This window comes from Somniosus microcephalus, unplaced genomic scaffold (assembly GCF_052327205.1).
Source record: "Somniosus microcephalus isolate GS21.2 unplaced genomic scaffold, FLI_Smic_1.0 unresolved_chr2, whole genome shotgun sequence".
NCBI lineage: Eukaryota > Metazoa > Chordata > Chondrichthyes > Squaliformes > Somniosidae > Somniosus > Somniosus microcephalus.
In genome coordinates this window covers 12,743,947-12,766,987 of record NW_028225180.1, presented here as the reverse complement: position 1 = coordinate 12,766,987, position 23,041 = coordinate 12,743,947, and the positions used below count along the sequence as shown (strand labels likewise).

At 48.9% G+C, this 23,041-nt stretch overlaps 3 non-coding genes across 3 annotated transcripts; all 3 read right to left on the bottom strand.

Annotated features, from left to right (window-relative positions):
• Positions 1 to 10,578: 10,578 nt before the first annotated feature.
• Positions 10,579 to 10,651, bottom strand: trnat-ugu (transfer RNA threonine (anticodon UGU)). The gene has a single exon. It is a non-coding gene; the product is annotated as a tRNA-Thr (tRNA).
• A 3,314-nt stretch (positions 10,652 to 13,965) lies between these two features.
• Positions 13,966 to 14,038, bottom strand: trnat-ugu (transfer RNA threonine (anticodon UGU)). Its single transcript has one exon. It is a non-coding gene; the product is annotated as a tRNA-Thr (tRNA).
• Positions 14,039 to 17,415: 3,377 nt separating this feature from the next.
• Positions 17,416 to 17,488, bottom strand: trnat-ugu (transfer RNA threonine (anticodon UGU)). The gene has a single exon. It is a non-coding gene; the product is annotated as a tRNA-Thr (tRNA).
• Between the last annotated feature and the right edge of the window lie 5,553 nt (positions 17,489 to 23,041).

Genomic DNA, 23,041 nt, shown 5'->3' with positions numbered 1-23,041 from the left:
AAACATGCTGTTGTAGGAATGGTCAAATTCCTATCTAGAGATTGAGTCCGACGCAGGCAATCAATCAAAAAGTTTTTTAATGTCAAACTAACGAGTTTAACAGATTGATGCAAGAGAACTATGAATACAGGTCTTAACAGGTCAGAAGCTCCACGAGGACTGCCAGGGTGGTCCCCTGGATGGCGTCATGACATCATCACGTTTTTCCCGCGTTTGGGTGATCATGTGATTAGTGGCATGACGTCATCGCGTTTGCTTGTGCTCTTAAAGGGACCGCGCCCTGTACATGCAAACAGTATATACAATGGTACAGATTCAGTTTGTGGTTAACACATCATTAAAGGGAATTATGTACAGTTGTTCAGAGTCCCTCAGTGGCTCTGCCACATGTGCCCCCCCAGAATTGTCTTTAATGGAAAAAGTCAAACGGTGAGGGGGTCTGACAAGCCTGTCAGAACGATTCCTGTATTCCCGAAGCGCAAGCTGTTGGACGGCGGGCGGTCTGCCAGGTGGTTGCACTTGCTCTGGCGCGACGACAGTGGGCGGCCGACCCCGTCTCGGTGGCTGTGCGGTCTCAATGGGACGGTCAAGGTCCAGGTGTGCCGGCTTCAAACGGTCGACCGAAATGTGGTCCGGTTTACCACCGACATCCACCTTGAAGGTTTTGTCTCCTGCCTCTAACAAATGGAAAAGACCAGTGTATGGGGCCTTGAGTGGATCCCGGTGAGCATTGTGGCAGATGAACATGTAATCAGCTTGTTTCAGCTCCACTGGAACGTGAGAGCCCTGAGCCCCGTGATGCGATGTGGGAACCAGCGCAAAACATCTGGCTGCTTCCTGGTGGCTGATAAGCTGGCGTGAGGTGGACCATGGCTCTGTTGGTGTTGGCAGGAAATCCCCTGGCACTCGCAGCGGCTGACCGTAAACGAGCTCTGCCACGGAAGTGTGAAGATCTTCTTTGGGGGCCGTGCGAAGGCCCAACATGACCCATGGTAGCTTGTCTGTCCATCCAGCGTCTTGGAGGATGGCCCTCAGTGCGGCCTTAAGCGATCTGTGAAAACGTTCGCACAGACTGTTTGCTTGTGGGTGGTAGGCTGTGGTGCGGTGTAACTTGACACCGAATCCTTGAGCCACCGCATTCCAGAGCTCAGAGGAAAACTGCAGGCCCCAGTCCGAAGAGATGTCAGCAGGCACTCCAAAACGGGTGACCCATGAAGAGATGAACGCCTGGCCACGTCCGCTGAAGTAATAGATGACAGGGGAACTGCCTCTGGCCATCTGGTGGTGCGATCTACTATGGTCAGGATGTGCGTCAAACCGTGGGAAGGTGGAAGTGGTCGTACCAGGTCCACATTGAAGTGGTCAAACCGTCGCTCAGGAACTGCAAAGGTGGCCAATGGAGCCTTGATGTGGCGCTGAACCTTGGCCTTTTGGAATACCACGCAGGTGTTAGCCCAGTTGCGGACATCTTTATGCATGCCCCGCCAAACGAACTTAGAAGACATTAGCTTCTGAGAAGCCTTCATTCCCGGGTGTGACAACCCATGTACGGCGTCAAACACCTTGCGGCGCCAGGCGACCGGCACAATAGGGCGAGGGTCCCGAACAGAGACGTCACACAGCAACGTGGTACCAGCTGAATGGAACCTGACGTCGGCCAACTGGAGGCTAGTGATGTTGGTGTGGTAAGCCTGCACTTCTGGGTCTGAGACTTGGTCTGCTGCCATGAGAGCGTAGTCAATGCCCAGCTGGACCGCATGCACGGTCGCGCGGGAGAGGCAATCTGCCACCAGGTTGTCTTTACCGGCCACGTGCTGAATGTCTGTGGTAAATTCAGAGATGCATGTCAGCTGACGTTGTTGTCGAGATGACCACGGTTCGGCGGTCTTGGCCATGGCAAACATCAGTGGCTTGTGGTCGACGAAGGCTGTGAAAGGACGTCCTTCCAACAAGAACCGGAAAGGCGGATGGCCAGAAAAAGGGCTAGTAGCTCCCTGTCGAAAGTACTGTACGCCCGCTCGTTACGCCGCAGTTGACGGCTGAAGAGTGCCAACGGCTGCCACGTCCTGTTCACCCACTGCTCCTGAATGGCGCCGATTGCGTAATCTGACGCGTCGGTGGTGAGGGCAATGGTGGCTCCTGGTAGCGGGTGGGCCAGCACGGTCGCGTTGGCTAAGGCGCGCTTGGTGTTGAAGAATGCCCGGTCCATGTCAACCATCCAGCTTACCAGGTCCTTGCCAGACTTGCCCTTGAGGGCCTCGTACAGGGGCTGCATGAATAGTGCTGCCTTAGGCACGAAACGGTGGTAAAAGTTTACCATGCCGAGGAATTCCTAGACGGGCCTTTGTGTTCTGCGGGCGTGGAAAGGAGGTCACCGCCTCTACCTTTGCTTGCAAAGGAACTGCTCCCTCTAAGGTAATGCGATGTCCCAGGAAATCGATTTGGTGCAGACCAAACTGACACTTGGCTGGGTTGATAATCTGGCCATGTTGGCTGAGGCGTCGAAAGAGGATGCGGAGGTGAGAGATGTGTTCCTCCTTATTAGGACTGGCAATGAGAATGTCGTCTAAGTAGACGAAGAGGAACTTGAGGTCCCGCAGCACGGAATCCATGAGGCGTTGGAAAGCCTGGGTGGCGTTCTTCAGCCCAAACGGCATCCTTAAAAATTCGAAGAGACCGAAAGGGGTGATGACTGCGGTCTTCTGAATGTCGTGTGGGTGCACCGGGACCTGGTGGTAGCCCCGGACAAGGTCAACCTTGGAAAAAAACGGTGTTTCCTGCCAAATGGGCAGAGAAATCGTGGATGTGGGGGATCGGGTATCGATCAGGAGTGGTGGCGTCGTTGAGGTGCCGATAGTCGCCGCAGGGCCGCCATCCGCCGCCAGGTTTCAGTACGATGTGAAGAGGTGAAGACCAGGGACTATTCGACATGCGAATAATCCCTAAATGCTCCATCGTTGCGAACTCCGCCTTCGCGACCGCTAGCTTGCCAGGTTCGAGGCGTCGGGCCCGCGCATGGACCGGGGTGCCGGTGGTGCTGATGTGGTGTTCCACACCATGTTTCGTGGCCGTGGAGGAGAACGTGGGCCTGGTCAGGTCTGGAAATTCGCCCAGCAGGTGAGCGAACTCATCCGGAGTCGGGAAAGCGCAGGAGACAGTGCGTGACATGGTGTTACTACGGTGGCAAGGGATAGAGTGAAACGTGGCCGCGTTGATCAGCCGCCGGTTCCTTACATCGACCAGGAGGCCGTTGGCGCACAGGAAATCTGCACCGAGAATGGCTTGCGAAACCTTGGCCATAACGAATTCCCAGAACAACCGCTGGCCGCCGAAACACACCTGGACCCGCCGTCTACCGAAGGTCCGAATAGAAACGCCGTTAGCCGCTTCGAGGGGGAGGCCGTGCTTCCCAGCCTGTACATCAAGAGCTGATGCGGGTAGAATGCTGTACTGCGCCTCGGTGTCGCACAGGAACCGACGACCGGAGATGGCATCTGTGATGAAGAGAAGCTTGCCTGCATTGCCGATTGCCATCGCGGCTGTGGGGCACCCGTTAGACCCGTTCTTCATTGGACGGAGTTGTTGATTTTTTTTGAGAGAAGCTGCAGGGAGGGCGGCAACATCTTGCCTTCGTGCCAAACCGCGCGTGGTAGAAGCACAGCCCCGCGGGCTGAGGAGCTGGGGCGGCGGCTGTGGGGATGGGCGCCTTGTGGCAGCGCAGTGCTGTTGCGTAACTCCGATATTTTGTCTGCTTCAGCAGCGAGCGTTGCGCAGTCTTCGACCTCGAATCTCGCCAAGGCCGCTTGCACCTGCTCCGGTAATTGGCTGAGGAATAACTCTCTGAAGAGAAAGCATTGCGGTTCGGAGCCGAGGAGTGTGAGCATCTGGCTCATCAGCTCGGAAGGTTTGGAGTCCCCGATCCCGGGCATAGCGAGCAGACGCCGGGCGCGCTCCAATTTCGTGAGCCCGAAAACCTGTAGCAACCGCGCCTTGAGGGTCTCATACTTACGGTCAGTAGGTGGATTCTCGAGAAGACTGATGATCCACGAGGCAGCAGAGCCGTCGAGAGCGGAGACCACGTATAAGTATCGGGTCTGATCGCAACGATGCCTCTCAGGGCGAACTGGGCTTCAACTTGGATGAACCACGAGGTCGCTTGTTGCTCCAAGAAACTGCGGCAGCTTCAACAAAATGGCGTTTGCCTCCATGCTGTGTTCCTTTCGCGAAATCCGTTCACAAAAGTCATGGTCACCAATGTAGGAATGGTCAAATTCCTATCTAGAGATTGAGTCCAATGCAGGCAATCAATCAAAAAGGTTTATAATGTCAAACTAATGAGTTTAAACAGATTGATGCAAGAGAACTATAAATAAAGGTCTGAAGCACCACGAGGACTACCAGGGCGGTCCTGTGGATGGCATCATGATGTCATCACATTTTTCCCACCTTTGGGTGATCACATGATTAGCAGCATGACATCATCATGTTTGCTTGCGCTCTTAAAAGGGCCATGTTCTGTACATGCAAACAGTATATACAATGGTACAGATTCAGTCTGTAGTTAACACATCACTAATGCGAATTATGTACAGTTGTTTGGAGCTTCTTAATGCTTTGCCACACTGTGAATTAACAAATTTGCACAGAGTTCCAGTGAGATTTGAACTCGCCGACCCCTGGTTTATAAGATCAGTACTCTAACCCCTGAGCTATGGAGCCACGCACACTGAACTGTTTCTCATTCCAGTTAGTGCTGTGCGTTTGAAGAATGAGGCAGGGCGCAGTTCACCACTCAGATTGTGTCTCATCCCCCGATACCTGCCTCAGGCTCTTCAATAGTCGCCTCTCAACAACAATAGAGCAACTTTCATGTACGAAAACATCCCAAGGCAACTCAGTTACACTCTATCCCTCTCCCTCCTTTTTTCTATATTTCTCCCTCTTTATGTCTCTACCACTCTCTCTATCACTCCCTTTCTACCTCTTTCTCTTTTACTCGATTTCACTTTTACTCTCTCTCTCTCGCCCTTCGCCCTTCCTCAGTCTCATTGCTCTTCCTCCATCCGCCGTTCCCTCATCTATTCTCTCGCACTCTCCACTTTCCCGCTCTCTCCCCTTCTCACTCTGTCTCTTGCGCCCCCCTTCCACCTCTCTCCTTCCCCTCTTCCCCCGTTCTAACTCTGTCACTCCCTCTTCCCTCTATTCTCCTTCCCTCTTCGTCTCTCCTGTTTCCCCTTTCTCATTTCCCCCCTCCTCCACCTGCCTCTACTCTCCCCCTTCCCCCTCGCTCTATCTCACCTTCCCGCTCTCGGCAACCCCCTCTCCAACTCCCACTTCCTCCATCCGCCTCTCTCTCCACCCTTTCCCCTCGTTCTCTTCTCTCCCTCTCTCCTCTTTTCACGCTGTCTTACTGCTTCCCGCCTCCCATTTCCCCTCTTTATCTCCTTCCCTTTTCTCTCTCCCCTACACACTCTCTCCCTTTCGCCTCTTCTCTCCCCATCCTCCTTCTACTCTCCCCCAAGAGGAAAGGAGAGAGTGAGAGGGGGAAAGAGAGAGGAAAGGGGAGAGAGTAGGAGGAAGGGAAGTGGTGAGAGAGAGGGGAAAGTGCAGAGAGAGGGAGGTGAATGAGAGACGCAAAGAGGAGGAATTGAATGGAAGGAGAGAGAGAGGTGGAGATTGGGAAGGGAGAGAGAGCCTGTTATCGTGTTGGCCTCAGAGATTTTTCATACTTAAAAGTAAACATGCTGTGAATTAACAAATTTGCACAGGCCCCAGTAAGGTTTGAACTCACAACCCCTAGGTTTAACAAGACCGGTGCGCTAACCCCTGAGCTATGGAGCCACCTGCACTGCATTGTTTCTCATTCCCAGTTAGTGCTGTGCGTTTGAAGAATGAGGCCGGGCGCAGTTCACCACTCAGATTGTGTCTCATCCCCCGATACCTGTCTCAGGCTCTTCAATAGTCACCTCTCAACAACAATAGAGCAACTTTCACGGACTAAAACGTCCCAAGGCAACTCAGTTACACTCTATCTCTCTCTCAGTCTCTCTGCCTCCTTCTTTCTATATTTCTCCCTCTTTGTGTCTCTACCACTCTCTCTCTATCTTTCTGTCACTCTCTGTCCCTTTCTAGCTCTTTCTCTTTTTCTCTGTGGCTCTCTCACTTTCTCTCTCTTTCTCTCTCCCTCTCTGTTACCTTTCTCTCTCTCTCACCCTTCGCCCTTCCTCAGTGTCATTGCTCTTCCTCCATCCACCCTTCTCTTCATCTATTCTCTCACACTCTCCACTTTCCGCTCTCTCTCCCCTTCTCACTCTGTCTCTTGCGCCCTTCCACCTCTCTCCTTCTGTAGGGGGGCATCTTTTAACTGGTTTACGGTAATTTGCCTGGTCAGGCAGCTTTGCCCGCACCCTGACCAATTCCAACCTTTTACCTGGTTTACGGTAATTTACCTGGTCAGCAGCCTTTGCCTGCTACCCTTAAACCAATTCAAACAGCGGTTTCAAATCGCTACCCCACCTTCCAGTTCTGACTGAAGGACTTATAATTAATGATATATTAAAAGCAGACAACTGGTCTGGGTGTGAGAAAGTCAAACTTTATTAACCTAAAGAAACTGTAAGCAAATTTAAACTATACCACATGAACACAGTAATTACAGTAAAATTGCTTAAATGGGGGAAGGCAGACGGCAAAAACGAGGGATTGATGGCTACAATGTTGATTAAACAATCTTAGCAATTTCCCCTAAATCACCCCCCCCCTAACTCCTGACTAGGTGGCCTTGCTGAGGAGTCAGAAACCCTGCTCACCTGTGGTCCAGCGAAGTAAGAGAGAGAGATCGCTTCTCAGGAGCTATCTTTTATATCCTGCCAACTCCTGTTTGGCGCTGAAAAGGTCTGTGTGCAAAATTCGCGCCCAAAAGTTCCAATACACAAAAGAAAGCCATGACTGGCTGATTCAAAGTGAGTGATTTAATGTGTCTGCACTCTGGGGCCGAAGTGTACCCGCCCACATCCGGAGTTCACCTGGGCTAAAACAAAAGGGAATCCAACTGCCTTATTGTTTAGAATTGGGTGATTCAAAAGCCCATTCATTCCTGAACTGTTGCATGTCAAAAGTCCTTTTTCCTGAGTTTAGATGTATCTATTGTGTGTAAGTGCTTTGAATGGGTTTGGATTTTCTGTGTAAATAGAAGCCAATTGTTCTGCTGTTTCGGTTCAAGTGGGCTAATCCCGTAAGTAAATCAACATCCTGCAGTTTCGTATAAACAAACCTTGCCTCTCCACAAAAGGGAAACTCCCTGGTTTGATTGACAGGTCTTTCACACAGACACATTACAAGCTGTACAAGCTGCTTTTCCAAGCCGCACTGTTCTTGGCCAATGCTTTCTGACGGGCCATTTTAAAAACTTTTTGTGATTGACCAGGCTTAAGGGCACAAATTCAAATCAAATGTACTGTCTTAATGTGTGCGAATATTTCCACAGAACTCCTCGATTCCGGTGTTGTCCACGTGCTGTCCATCTCAGAGCAGTCTTTTGTGGCTCTGAGTATGCTTTAAAAACATTGATCCAACCCAGAGGCAATTCAAAACACATAATTCTTCAACCACGATGTGGACCAATATTTCCCGATCTTCAAGGAAAATAGGGGAATTTTGCGAACCCCTACACTTCCCCTCTCTCTCTATCTCCTTCCCTCTCACCCCCTTCTCTTCATTCTTCTCTTCCCTCCCTTGCTAACTCTGTCACTCCCTCTTGCCTCTATCTCCTTCCCTCCCCTTCTCTCTCTTCCCACTTTGTCTCCCCTGTTTCCCCTCTCTCATTTCCCCCTCCTCCATCTGCCTCCTTCTCCCCTTCCCCTCGCTCGATCTCACCTTGCCGCTCTCGGCATCCCCCCTCTCCAACTCCCACCTCTCTCTCCCTTTCTACTCCCTCTTCTTTCTCTTCTCTCCTCACGCTGTCTTACCGCCTCCCTCCTTCCAGCTGTCCACTTCCCCTCTCTCTATCTCTTTCCCTTACCTTCTCTCTCCCCATCCTCCTCCTTCTACTCTCCCCAAGAGGAAACGGACAGAGTGAGAGAGGAAAGGGAGAGATGTGGTGAGAGAGAGGCAGGCAAAGGGGGGAGTACAGGGGAATTGAACGGAAGGAGGGAGAGAGATGGAGATTGAGCCTGTTCTCGTGTTGGTCTCGGAGCTGTTTCACACTTAAAAGTAAACATGCTGTGAATTAACAAATTTGCAGAGGCACCAGTCAGATTTGAACTCATGACCCCTGGTTTAAATAAGACGACTGCTCTAACCCCTGAGCTATGGAGCCACCTGCACTGAATTGCTTCTCATTCCAGTTAGTGCTGTGTGTTTGAAGAATGAGGCAGGGCGCAGTTCACCACTCAGGTTGTATCTCATCCCACCAATACCTGCCTCAGTCTCTTCAATAGTCACCTCTCAACAACAATAGAGCAACCTTCACGTACTAAAACGTCCCAAGGCAACTCAGTTACACTCTATCTCTCTCTCAATCTCTCTGCCTCCTTCTTTCTATATTTCTCCCTCTTTGTGTCTCTACCACTCTCTCTCTATCTTTCTGTCGCTCCCTTTCTATCTCTCTCTTTCTCTCTCACTCACTTTCCCTCTCTCTATTTCTCTTTCTCTCTCTCACTTTCGCTACCTCCTCTCTCTTTCTCTCTCCCTCTCTCCTCTTTGCTTCCCTCTTTCTCTCCCATTCCGCCTCTCTCCTTCCATCTCTCCATCTCCTTCCCTGTCTCCCCTTCCCCCACAGTCTCTCTCCTTCCCTTCCCCACACTCTCTCTCCTTCCCCTCTCTCTATCCCTTTCCCCACACTCATCTCACCTTCGCCTTCTCTCTATCCATTTCCCCACACTCTCTCACCTTCGCCTCTCTCTATCCATTTCCCCACACTCTCTCCCCCTTTCCCTTCTATCTCTTTCCCCACACTCTCTCTCCTTCCCCTCTCTCTATCCCTTTCCCCACACTCTCTCTCTTCCCCTCTCTCTGATCCCTTTCCCACACTCTCTCCCCTTCCCCTCTCTCTATCCCTTTCCCCACACTCTCTCTCCTTCCCCTCTCTCTATCTCTATCCCCACACTCTCTCTCCTTCCCCTCTCTCTGTCCCTTTCCCCACACTCTCTCTCCTTCCCCTCTTTCTATCCCTTTCCCCAACACTCTCTATCCCTTTCCCCACACTCTCTCGCCTTCCCCTCTCTCTATCCCTTTCCCCACACTCTCTCTCCTTCCCCTCTCTCTATCCTTTCCCCACACTCTCTCTCCTTCCCCTCTCTCTATCCCTTTACCCACACTCTCTCCTTCCCCTCTCTCTATCCCTTTCCCCACACTCTCTCCCCTTCCCCTCTCTCTATCCCTTTCCCCACACTCTCTCCTTCCCCTCTCTCTATCCCTTTCCCCACACTCTGCTCCCCTTCCCCTCTCTCTATCCCTTTCCCCACACTCTCTCTCCTTCCCCTCTCTCTATATCCCTTTCCCCACACTCTCTCTCCTTTCCCTCTCTCTATCTCTTTCCCCACACTCTCTCTCCTTCCCCTCTCTCTATCCCTTTCCCCACACTCTCTCTCCTTCCCCTCTCTCTATCCCTTTCCCCACACTCTCTCCCCTTCCCCTCTCTCTATCCCTTTCCCACACTCTCTCTCTCCTTCCCCTCTCTCTATCTCTTTCCCCACACTCTCTCTCCTTCCCCTCTCTCTATCCCTTTCCCCACACTCTCTCTCCTTCCCCTCTCTCTATCCCTTTCCCCACACTCTCTCTCCTTCCCCTCTCTCTATTCCTTTCCCCACACTCTCTCCCCTTCCCCTCTCTCTATCCCTTTCCCCACACTCTCTCCCCTTCCCCTCTCTCTATCCCTTTCCCCACACTCTCTCTCCTTCCCCTCTCTCTATCCCTTTCCCCACACTCTCTCTCCTTCCCCTCTCTCTATCTCTTTCCCCACACTCTCTCCCCTTCCCCTCTCTCTATCCCTTTCCCCACACTCTCTCTCCTTCCCCTCTCTCTATCCCTTTCCCCACACTCTCTCTCTATCCCTTTCCCCACACTCTCTCTCCTTCCCCTCTCTCTATCTCTTTCCCCACACTCTCTCTCCTTCCCTTCTCTCTATCCCTTTCCCCACACTCTCTCTCCTTCCCCTCTCTCTATCCCTTTCCCCACACTCTCTCCCCTTCCCATCTCTCTATCCCTTTCCCCACACTCACTCCCCTTCCCCTCTCTCTATCCCTTTCCCCACACTCTCTCTCCTTCCCCTCTCTCTATCTCTGGCCCTCTCTGCACTTCACCCACAGTCTCTCTCCTTCCCTTTACTCTCCCTCTCCCCATCCGCCTTCTTGTCTCCCCAAGAGGAAAGGACAGAGTGGGAGGGGTAGAGAGAGGAGGTGAAGAAGGTGAGAGAAATGTGTAGCGAGAGGGTGAAGGGGAGAACAGGGGATTTGAATGGAAGGAGAGGGGGAGGGGAGTGAGAGCCTGTTCTTGGGATGGTCTCTGAACTGTTTCATACTTAAAAGAAAACATGTGGTGGATTAATGGCGAGTTCAGAAACAAAAACTAACTTTGCGCAGGCCCCAGTGAGATTTGAACTCACGACCCCTGGTTTACAAGACCAGTGCTCTAACCCCTGAGCTATGGAGCCACTGATACAGGATTGTTCTCATTCCCGTTAGTGCAACACAACATGGCTGATTACCTGACCATGGTAAAGGATAGCAAACTGAGAAAAACCTTGACAATGTACAGACTTAGTGAACATAACCTGGCGATCGAAAAAGGTAGACACAGGCAGACCCGGCTACCAAGAGAGGACAGGATATGTTCTCATTGCAGTCAGGGTGTGGTGGAGACAGAGATTCACTTCCTCACAGCTTGTAGAAAATATCAGGGCATAAGGGAGAATTTCTACCCAAAATTCACAAAAATATGCCCGGAATTCAGAAATTTGAATGATGACCAAAAACTCCCATACCTATTAGGGGAAGAGAGAAATTGTGTAACCTTAGCGGCACACTATGTTACAGCTTGCCATAAACAGAGGGACAACCACTAAATATAAGAAAAGAGTATATACAAATTATATATGAATGTATATTTATACACTCAGGGATATATCTGTTTCTACACTGTATGGATAGATCAGTGTTTATGTGTTCAACCATGAATGTTTTTCGATGCTTTGGCAACATAAGATGTACCTTGTCATCATGCCAATAAAGCGATTTGAATTGAATTGAATTGAACAGTGCTGTGCGTTTGAAGAATGAGGCAGGGCACAGTTCACCACTCAGATTGTGTCTCATCCCCCGTTACCTGCCTCAGGCTCTTCAATAGTCACCTCACAACTACAATAGAGCAACTTTCCCATGCTAAAATGTCCCAAGGCAACTCAGTTACACATCTCTCTCTCAGTCTCTCTGCCTCCTTCTTTCTATATTTCTCCCTCCTTGTGTCTCTACCACTCTCTCTCTATCTTTCTTTCTATCTTTCTGTCACTCAATTCAATTCAAATCGCTTTATTGGCATGACAAGTTACATCTTATGTTGCCAAAGCATCGAAAAACATTCATGTTTGCTCACAAAAATACCGATCTATCCATACAGTGTATAAACAGATATATCCCTGAGTGTATAAATAGACTTTCATATAATTTATATATACTCTCTTCTTATATTTAGTGGTTGTCCCTCTGTTTATGGCAAGCTGTAACATAGTGTGCCGCTAGTGTCACACAATTTCTCTCTTCCCCTAGTAGGTATGGGAGTTTTTGGTCATCTCTGTCACTCCCTTTCTACCTCTTTCTCTTTTTCTCTGTGTCTCTCTCACTTTCTCTCTGTTTCTCAATCTCATTTTACCTCTCTCTCTCTCACTTGTTCTCTCTCTCTCTCTCTCTCAGTTTCTCTCTCTCCTCTCTCTTTCTCTCTCTCAATTTCTCTGTCACTTTCTCTCTCTCTCTTTCTCTCAGTTTCTCTCTCTCCTCTCTCTTTCTCTCTCTCAATTTTTCTCTGTCACTTTCTCTCTCTCTTTCTCTCAGTTTCTCTCAATTTTTCTCTACCTCACTTTCTCTCTCTCTCTCTCTCACTTTCTCTCTCTCGTGTTGACTATCTCAATTGCTCTCTCACTTGCTCTCCCTCTCTCACTTTCTCTCTTTTTCTCTCTCACACTCTCTTTCTCTCTCTCTGTTTCTCTCTCTCATTTTCTCTCTCTCTCACTTTCTCTCTATCTTTTTCTCTCTCACTTTCTCTCTCTCACTCTCACTTTCTCTCCCACTCAATTTCTCTCTCTCACTTTCGCTACCTCCTCTCTCTTTCTCTCTCTTTCACTCTCTCACTTTCTCTATCTCTCATTTTCTCTCTCTCCATCCCTTTCTCTATATCTCTCTTGTTCTCACTTTCTCATTCTCTCTCTCGCACACTTTCTCTCTCACTCACATTCTATCTCTCTTGCTTTATTACTCTCACTTTCTCTATCACATTCTCTATCACTTTCTCTCTCCCTTTCTCACTGTCTCTCTCTTTCTCTCTTGCTCTTTTTAATCTCTCTCACTTTCACTCTCACTTTCTCTCTCACATTCTCTCTCTCTCTTTCTCTCTCTTACTTTCTCTCTCCCTCTCTCTGACTTGCACTCGCTCTCTCGCTTTCTCTCTCTCTCCCCTTCTCACTCTGTCTCTCTGCTTCGCTCTCTCTCCCCTTCCACCTCTCTCCTTCCCTCTCTCTATCTCCTTCCCTCCTTTTCTCTCTCCCCTCCCTTCCCAATCTGTCTCTCCCATTTCCCCTCTCTCATTTCCCCCTCCTCCATCCGCCTCTCTCTCCCTCCCTCCTCTCCCTCTCTATTCTTTTCACTCTGTCTCTCCGCTTAACTCTCTCTCTCACATTCCGCCTCTCTCCTTCCATCTCTCCACTTCCCCTCCCTCTATTGCCTTCCCTCTCCACTTCACCCACACTCTCTCCCCTTCCCCTCCCTCTATCTCCTTCCCTCTCTCCACTTCACCCACACTCTCTCCCCTTCCCCTCTCTCTATCCCTTTCCCCACACTCTCTCTCCTTCCCCTCTCTCTATCCCTTTCCCCACACTCTCTCTCCTTCCCCTCTCTCTATCCCTTTCCCCACACTCTCTCTCCTTCCCCTCTCTCTATTCCTTTCCCCACACTCTCTCTCCTTCCCCTCTCTCTATCCCTTTCCCCACACTCTCTCTCCTTCCCCTCTCTCTATCCCTTTCCCCACATTCTCTCTATCCCTTTCCCCACACTCTCTCTCCTTCCCCTCTCTCTATTCCTTTCCCCACACTCTCTCTCCTTCCCCTCTCTCTATCCCTTTCCCCACACTCTCTCTCCTTCCCCTCTCTCTATTCCTTTCCCCACACTCTCTCTCCTTCCCCTCTCCCCACACTCTCTCTCCTTCCCCTCTCTCTATTCCTTTCCCCACGCTCTCTCTCCTTCCCCTCTCTCTATCTCTCTTTCCCCACACTCTCTCTCCTTCCCTTCTCTCTATCCCTATCCCCACACTCTCTCTCCTTCCCCTCTCTCTATCCCTTTCCCCACACTCTCTCCCCTTCCCCTCTCTCTATCCCTTTCTCCACACTCTCTCCCCTTCCCCTCTCTCTATCCCTTTCCCCACACTCTCTCCCCTTCCCCTCTCTCTATCCCTTTCCCCACACTCTCTCTCCTTCCCCTCTCTCTATCTCTGGCCCTCTCTGCACTTCACCCACAGTCTCTCTCCTTCCCTTTACTCTCCCTCTCCCCATCCGCCTTCTTGTCTCCCCAAGAGGAGAGGACAGAGTGGGAGGGGTAGAGAGAGGAGGTGAAGAAGGTGAGAGAAGAACAGGGGATTTGAATTGAAGGAGACGGGGAGGGGAGTGAGAGCCTGTTCTTGGGATGGTCTCTGAACTGTTTCCTACTTAAAAGAAAACATTTGGTGGATTAATGGCTAGTTCAGAAACAGAAAATAACTTTGCACAGGCCCCAGTGAGATTTGAACTCACGACCCCTGGTTTACAAGACCAGTGCTCTAACCCCTGAGCTATGGAGCCACTGATACAAGATTGCTCTCATTCCCGTTAGTGCAACACAACATGGCTGATTACCTGACCATGGTAAAGGATAGCAAACTGAGAAAAACCTTGACAATGTACAGACTTAGTGAACATAGCCTGGCAATCGAAAAAGGTAGACACAGGCAGACCCGGCTACCAAGAGAGGACAGGATATGTTCTCATTGCAGTCAGGGTGTGGTGGAGACAGAGATGCACTTCATCACAGCTTGTAGAAAATATCAGGGCATAAGGGAGAATTTCTACCCAAAATTCACAAAAATATGCCCGGAATTCAGAAATTTGAATGATGACCTAAAACTCCCATACCTATTAGGGGAAGAGAGAAATTGTGTAACCTTAGCGGCACACTATGTTACAGCTTGCCATAAACAGAGGGACAACCACTAAATATAAGAAAAGAGTATATACAAATTAGATATGAATGTATATTTATACACTCAGGGATATATCTGTTTCTACACTGTATGGATAGATCAGTGTTTATGTGTTCAACCATGAATGTTTTTCGATGCTTTGGCAACATAAGATGTACCTTGTCATCATGCCAATAAAGCGATTTGAATTGAATTGAATTGAACAGTGCTGTGCGTTTGAAGAATGAGGCAGGGCACAGTTCACCACTCAGATTGTGTCTCATCCCCCGTTACCTGCCTCAGGCTCTTCAATAGTCACCTCACAACTACAATAGAGCAACTTTCCCATGCTAAAATGTCCCAAGGCAACTCAGTTACACATCTCTCTCTCAGTCTCTCTGCCTCCTTCTTTCTATATTTCTCCCTCCTTGTGTCTCTACCACTCTCTCTCTATCTTTCTTTCTATCTTTCTGTCACTCAATTCAATTCAAATCGCTTTATTGGCATGACAAGTTACATCTTATGTTGCCAAAGCATCGAAAAACATTCATGTTTGCTCACAAAAATACCGATCTATCCATACAGTGTATAAACAGATATATCCCTGAGTGTATAAATAGACTTTCATATAATTTATATATACTCTCTTCTTATATTTAGTGGTTGTCCCTCTGTTTATGGCAAGCTGTAACATAGTGTGCCGCTAGTGTCACACAATTTCTCTCTTCCCCTAGTAGGTATGGGAGTTTTTGGTCATCTCTGTCACTCCCTTTCTACCTCTTTCTCTTTTTCTCTGTGTCTCTCTCACTTTCTCTCTGTTTCTCAATCTCATTTTACCTCTCTCTCTCTCACTTGTTCTCTCTCTCTCTCTCTCTCAGTTTCTCTCTCTCCTCTCTCTTTCTCTCTCTCAATTTCTCTGTCACTTTCTCTCTCTCTCTTTCTCTCAGTTTCTCTCTCTCCTCTCTCTTTCTCTCTCTCAATTTTTCTCTGTCACTTTCTCTCTCTCTTTCTCTCAGTTTCTCTCAATTTTTCTCTACCTCACTTTCTCTCTCTCTCTCTCTCACTTTCTCTCTCTCGTGTTGACTATCTCAATTGCTCTCTCACTTGCTCTCCCTCTCTCACTTTCTCTCTTTTTCTCTCTCACACTCTCTTTCTCTCTCTCTGTTTCTCTCTCTCATTTTCTCTCTCTCTCACTTTCTCTCTATCTTTTTCTCTCTCACTTTCTCTCTCTCACTCTCACTTTCTCTCCCACTCAATTTCTCTCTCTCACTTTCGCTACCTCCTCTCTCTTTCTCTCTCTTTCACTCTCTCACTTTCTCTATCTCTCATTTTCTCTCTCTCCATCCCTTTCTCTATATCTCTCTTGTTCTCACTTTCTCATTCTCTCTCTCGCACACTTTCTCTCTCACTCACATTCTATCTCTCTTGCTTTATTACTCTCACTTTCTCTATCACATTCTCTATCACTTTCTCTCTCCCTTTCTCACTGTCTCTCTCTTTCTCTCTTGCTCTTTTTAATCTCTCTCACTTTCACTCTCACTTTCTCTCTCACATTCTCTCTCTCTCTTTCTCTCTCTTACTTTCTCTCTCCCTCTCTCTGACTTGCACTCGCTCTCTCGCTTTCTCTCTCTCTCCCCTTCTCACTCTGTCTCTCTGCTTCGCTCTCTCTCCCCTTCCACCTCTCTCCTTCCCTCTCTCTATCTCCTTCCCTCCTTTTCTCTCTCCCCTCCCTTCCCAATCTGTCTCTCCCATTTCCCCTCTCTCATTTCCCCCTCCTCCATCCGCCTCTCTCTCCCTCCCTCCTCTCCCTCTCTATTCTTTTCACTCTGTCTCTCCGCTTAACTCTCTCTCTCACATTCCGCCTCTCTCCTTCCATCTCTCCACTTCCCCTCCCTCTATTGCCTTCCCTCTCCACTTCACCCACACTCTCTCCCCTTCCCCTCCCTCTATCTCCTTCCCTCTCTCCACTTCACCCACACTCTCTCCCCTTCCCCTCTCTCTATCCCTTTCCCCACACTCTCTCTCCTTCCCCTCTCTCTATCCCTTTCCCCACACTCTCTCTCCTTCCCCTCTCTCTATCCCTTTCCCCACACTCTCTCTCCTTCCCCTCTCTCTATTCCTTTCCCCACACTCTCTCTCCTTCCCCTCTCTCTATCCCTTTCCCCACACTCTCTCTCCTTCCCCTCTCTCTATCCCTTTCCCCACATTCTCTCTATCCCTTTCCCCACACTCTCTCTCCTTCCCCTCTCTCTATTCCTTTCCCCACACTCTCTCTCCTTCCCCTCTCTCTATCCCTTTCCCCACACTCTCTCTCCTTCCCCTCTCTCTATCCCTTTCCCCACACTCTCTCTCTATCCCTTTCCCCACACTCTCCCTCCTTCCCCTCTCTCTATTCCTTTCCCCACACTCTCTCTCCTTCCCCTCTCCCCACACTCTCTCTCCTTCCCCTCTCTCTATTCCTTTCCCCACGCTCTCTCTCCTTCCCCTCTCTCTATCTCTCTTTCCCCACACTCTCTCTCCTTCCCTTCTCTCTATCCCTATCCCCACACTCTCTCTCCTTCCCCTCTCTCTATCCCTTTCCCCACACTCTCTCCCCTTCCCCTCTCTCTATCCCTTTCTCCACACTCTCTCCCCTTCCCCTCTCTCTATCCCTTTCCCCACACTCTCTCCCCTTCCCCTCTCTCTATCCCTTTCCCCACACTCTCTCTCCTTCCCCTCTCTCTATCTCTGGCCCTCTCTGCACTTCACCCACAGTCTCTCTCCTTCCCTTTACTCTCCCTCTCCCCATCCGCCTTCTTGTCTCCCCAAGAGGAGAGGACAGAGTGGGAGGGGTAGAGAGAGGAGGTGAAGAAGGTGAGAGAAGAACAGGGGATTTGAATTGAAGGAGACGGGGAGGGGAGTGAGAGCCTGTTCTTGGGATGGTCTCTGAACTGTTTCCTACTTAAAAGAAAACATTTGGTGGATTAATGGCTAGTTCAGAAACAGAAAATAACTTTGCACAGGCCCCAGTGAGATTTGAACTCACGACCCCTGGTTTACAAGACCAGTGCTCTAACCCCTGAGCTATGGAGCCACTGATACAAGATTGCTCTCATTCCCGTTAGTGCAACACAACATGGCTGATTACCTGACCATGGTAAAGGATAGCAAACTGAGAAAAACCTTGACAATGTACAGACTTAGTGAACATAGCCTGGCAATCGAAAAAGGTAGACACAGGCAGACCCGGCTACCAAGAGAGGACAGGATATGTTCTCATTGCAGTCAGGGTGTGGTGGAGACAGAGATGCACTTCATCACAGCTTGTAGAAAATATCAGGGCATAAGGGAGAATTTCTACCCAAAATTCACAAAAATATGCCCGGAATTCAGAAATTTGAATGATGACCTAAAACTCCCATACCTATTAGGGGAAGAGAGAAATTGTGTAACCTTAGCGGCACACTATGTTACAGCTTGCCATAAACAGAGGGACAACCACTAAATATAAGAAAAGAGTATATACAAATTAGATATGAATGTATATTTATACACTCAGGGATATATCTGTTTCTACACTGTATGGATAGATCAGTGTTTATGTGTTCAACCATGAATGTTTTTCGATGCTTTGGCAACGTAAGATGTACCTTGTCATCATGCCAATAAAGCGATTTGAATTGAATTGAATTGAACAGTGCTGTGCGTTTGAAGAATGAGGCAGGGCGCAGTTCACCACTCAGATTGTGTCTCATCCCCCGTTACCTGCCTCAGGCTCTTCAATAGTCACCTCACAACTACAATAGAGCAACTTTCCCATGCTAAAACGTCCCAAGGCAACTCAGTTACACTCTATCTCTCTCTCAGTCTCTCTGCCTCCTTCTTTCTATATTTCTCCCTCTTTGTGTCTCTACCACTCTCTCTCTATCTTTCTCTCTATCTTTCTGTCACTCAATTCAATTCAATTCAATTCAATTCAAATCGCTTTATTGGCATGACAAGTTACATCTTATGTTGCCAAAGCATCGAAAAACATTCATGTTTGCTCACAAAAATACCGATCTATCCATACAGTGTACAAACAGATATATCCCTGAGTGTATAAATATACTTTCATATAATTCATATATACTCTCTTCTTATATTTAGTGGTTGTCCCTCTGTTTATGGCAAGCTGTAACATAGTGTGCCGCTAGTGTTACACAATTTCTCTCTTCCCCTAGTAGGTATGGGAGTTTTTGGTCGTCTCTGTCACTCCCTTTCTACCTCTTTCTCTTTTTCTCTGTGTCTCTCTCACTTTCTCTCTGTTTCTCACTCTCATTTTACCTCTCTCTCTCTCACTTGTTCTCTCTCTCTCTCTCTCTCAGTTTCTCTCTCTCCTCTCTCTTTCTCTCTCTCAATTTCTCTGTCACTTTCTCTCTCTCTCTTTCTCTCAGTTTCTCTCTCTCCTCTCCCTTTCTCTCTCTCAGTTTTTCTCTGTCACTTTCTCTCTCTCTTTCTCTCAGTTTCTCTCAATTTTTCTCTACCTCACTTTCTCTCTCTCTCTCTCTCTCTCTCTCTCTCTCACTTTCTCTCTCTCGCGTTGACTATCTCAATTGCTCTCTCACTTGCTCTCCCTCTCACTTTCTCTCTTAATCTCTCTCACACTCTCTTTCTCTCTCTCTCTCTGTTTCTCTCTCTCATTTTCTCACTCTCTCACTTTCTCTCTATCTTTTTCTCTCTCACTTTCTCTCTCTCACACTCTCTTTCTCTCTCTCTGTTTCTCTCTCTCATTTTCTCTCTCTCTCACTTTCTCTCTATCTTTTTCTCTCTCACTTTCTCTCTCTCACTCTCACTTTCTCTCCCACTCAATTTCTCTCTCTCACTTTCGCTACCTCCTCTCTCTTTCTCTCTCTTTCACTCTCTCACTTTCTCTATCTCTCATTTTCTCTCTCTCCATCCCTTTCTCTATATCTCTCTTGTTCTCACTTTCTCATTCTCTCTCTCGCACACTTTCTCTCTCACTCACATTCTATCTCTCTTGCTTTATTACTCTCACTTTCTCTATCACATTCTCTATCACTTTCTCTCTCCCTTTCTCACTGTCTCTCTCTTTCTCTCTTGCTCTTTTTACTCTCTCTCACTTTCACTCTCACTTTCTCTCTCACATTCTCTCTCTCGCTTTCTCTCTCTCTCCCCTTCTCACTCTGTCTCTCTGCTTCGCTCTCTCTCCCCTTCCACCTCTCTCCTTCCCTCTCTCTATCTCCTTCCCTCCTTTTCTCTCTCCTCTCCCTTCCCAATCTGTCTCTCCCATTTCCCCTCTCTCATTTTCCCCTCCTCCATCCGCCTCTCTCTCCCCTTCCCCTCGCTCTCCCTCCCTCCTCTCTTCTCCCTCTCTCTTCTTTTCACTCTGTCTCTCCGCTTAACTCTCTCTCTCCCATTCCGCCTCTCTCCTTCCATCTCTCCACTTCCCCTCCCTCTATTGCCTTCCCTCTCCACTTCACCCACACTCTCTCCCCTTCCCCTCCCTCTATCTCCTTCCCTCGCTCCACTTCACCCACACTCTCTCCACTTCCCCTCCCTCTATCTCCTTCCCTCGCTCCACTTCACCCACACTCTCTCCACTTCCCCTCCCTCTATCTCCTTCCCTCTCTCCACTTCACCCACACTCTCTCCCCTTCCCCTCCCTCTATCTCCTTCCCTCTCTCCACTTCACCCACACTCTCTCCCCTTCCCCTCCCTCTTTCTCCTTCCCTCTCTCCACTTCACCCACACTCTCTCCCCTTCCCCTCCCTCTATCTCCTTCCCTCTCTCCACTTCACCCACACTCTCTCCCCTTCCCTTTTCTCTCTCCCTCCTTCTACTCTCCCCAAGAGGAAAGGACAGAGTGAGAGGGGGAAAGAGAGAGGAAAGGGGAGAGAGTAGGAGGAAGGGAAGTGGTGAGAGAGCGGGGAAAGTGTAGAGAGAGGAGGTGAAGGGGAGGTGGGGAAGGTGAGAGAGAGGCGGAGGGAGAGAGAGAGTGAAGAGGGATGTATAGAGGGAGGGTGAAGGGGAGAGAGAGAGAGGGGTAAGGAGGAGAGAGAGGCAAAGAGTGGGCGTTCAGGGGAATTGAACAGAAGGAGAGGGGGAGGTGGAGATGGGGAAGGGAGAGAGAGCCTGTTCTCGTGTTGGGCTCGGAGCTATTTCATACTTAAAAGTAAACATGCTGTGAATTAACAGTGAGTTTAGAAACAGAAGCTAAATTTGTAGAGGTAGTGGGGAAAATGCTAGAGTCCATTATAAAAGATGTAATTGAAAAGCACTTGGAAAACAGTGACAGGATCGGACAAAGTCAACATGGATTTACAAAAGGTAAATCATGCTTGACTAATCTTGACTAATCTACTGGAATTATTTGAGGATGTAACTGGTAGAATAGATAGGGGAGAACCAGTGGATGTGGTGTATTTGGACTTTCAGAAGGCTTTCGATAAGGTCCCGCATAAGAGATTAGCATGTAAATGTAAGGCACATGGGATTGGGGCAAAGTACTGACTTGGATAGAGAACTGGTTGGCAGACAGAAAGCAAATAGTTGGAATAAACGGATCTTTTTCCGAGTGGCAGGCAGTGGCAAGTGGGGTACCGCAGGGGTCAGTCCTAGGAACCCAGCTATTCACAATATATATTAATGATCTAGACGAGGGAACTAGATGTAATATCTCCAAATTTGCAGATGACACAAAGCTAGGTGGGCGTGTGTGCTGTGAGGAGGATGCCGAGAAACTCCAGTATGATTTGGACAGGTTGGGTGATTGGGCAGATGTATGGCAGATGCAGTGTAATGTGGATAAATGCGAGGTTATCCACTCTGGTGGTAAAAACAGGAAGGCAGATTATTATCTGAACGGCAATCGATTGGGAGAAGGGGAAGTGCAACGAGATCTGGGTGTCCTTGTGCACCAGTCACTGAAGCATGCAGGTGCAGCAGGCGGTTAAGAAGGCAAATGGTATGTTGGCCTTCGTAGTGAGAGGTTTCAAGTACAGGAGCAAAGATGTCTTGCTACAGTTGTACAGGGCCTTGGTGAGACCACACCTTGAGCATTGTGTGCAGTTTTGGTCGCTTTATCTGAGGAAGGATGCAATTGCCAGGGAGGGAGTGCAGCGAAGATTTACCAGACTGATACCTGGGATGGCAGGAATGACATATACGGAGAGATTGGGTCGATTGGGCTTATACTCGCTGGAGTTTAGAAGAATGAGAGGGGATATCATTGAACTTATACATTTCTAACAGGACTATAAAGACTAGATGCAGGAAGGATGTTCCTGATGGCGGGGGAGTCCAGAACCAGGGGTCACAGTCTAAAGATAAGGGGTAAGCCATTTAGGGCTGAGATGAGGAGGAATTTCTTCACCCAGAGAGTGGTGAACCTGTGGAATTCTCTACCACAGAAGGCAGTTGAGGCCAATTCATTAACTATATTCAAGAAGGAGTTAGATATATTTCTTAAGGCTAAAGGGATCTGGGGAGAAAGCAGGGACCGGGTACTGAGTTGGAAGATCAGCCATGATCTCATTGAATGGCGGAGCAGGCTCGAGGGGCCGAATGGCCTCCTCCTGCTCCTATCTTCTATGTTTCTCCCTCTCTCTGTCCCATTCCGCTTCTCTCCTTCCATCTCTCCACTTCCCCTCTATCTCCCCTTCACCCACACACTCTCTCCTTCCCCTCTCTCTATCTCCTTCACTCTCTCCACTTCACCAACACTCTCTCTCCCCTACACCCTCTCTCTCCCTTTCGCCTCTGCTCTCCCCATCCTCCTTCTACTCTCCGCAAGAGGAAAGGACAGAGTCAGAGGGGGAAAGAGAGAGGGTCAGGTGAGAGAGTGAGGAGAGAGAGGCAAAGAGGGGGATTACAGAGGAATTGAGCAGAAGGTAAAGGAGAGGTGGAGAGATTGGGAAGGGAGAGAGAGCCTGTTCTCGTGTTGGTCTTGGAGCTGTTTCATACTTAAAAGTAAACATGCTGTAAATTAACAAATTTGCATAGGCACCAGCGAGATTTGAATTCACGGAATCTGGTTTGACAAGACTAGGGCTCTAACCCCTGAGCTATGGAGCCATCTGTACTGGGTTGTTTCTCATTCCAGTTAGTGCTGTGTGTATGAAGAATGAGGCAGGGCGCAGTTCACCACTCAGATTGTGTCTCATACCCCGATACCTGCCTCAGGCTCTTCAATACTCACCTCTCAACTACAATAGAGCAACTTACATGTACTAAAACGTCCCATGGTAACTCAGTTACACTCTCGATAGCAAAATACTGCAGATCACAGAAACCCCACTGTGCAGATAGAGGCCATTTCGGCCCATCGAGCCTGCACCGACACATATCCCACCCGATCCCCGTAACCCCTACACCAACACATGTCCCACCCTATCCCCACGTCTTTAATCCCCCTAACACTAAGGGTCAATTTATCATAGCCAATCAACCTAACCGCACATCTTTGGACTGTGGGAGGAAACCGGAGCACTCGGAGGAAACGCATGCAAACACGGGGAAAATTTGCAAACTCCACACAGACGGTCACCTGAGGCCGGATTCGAACGCAGGTCTCTGGCGCTGGGAGGCAACAGTGCTAACCACCATGCCACCGTGCTGCTAGAAATCTGAAATAACAACAGAAAAG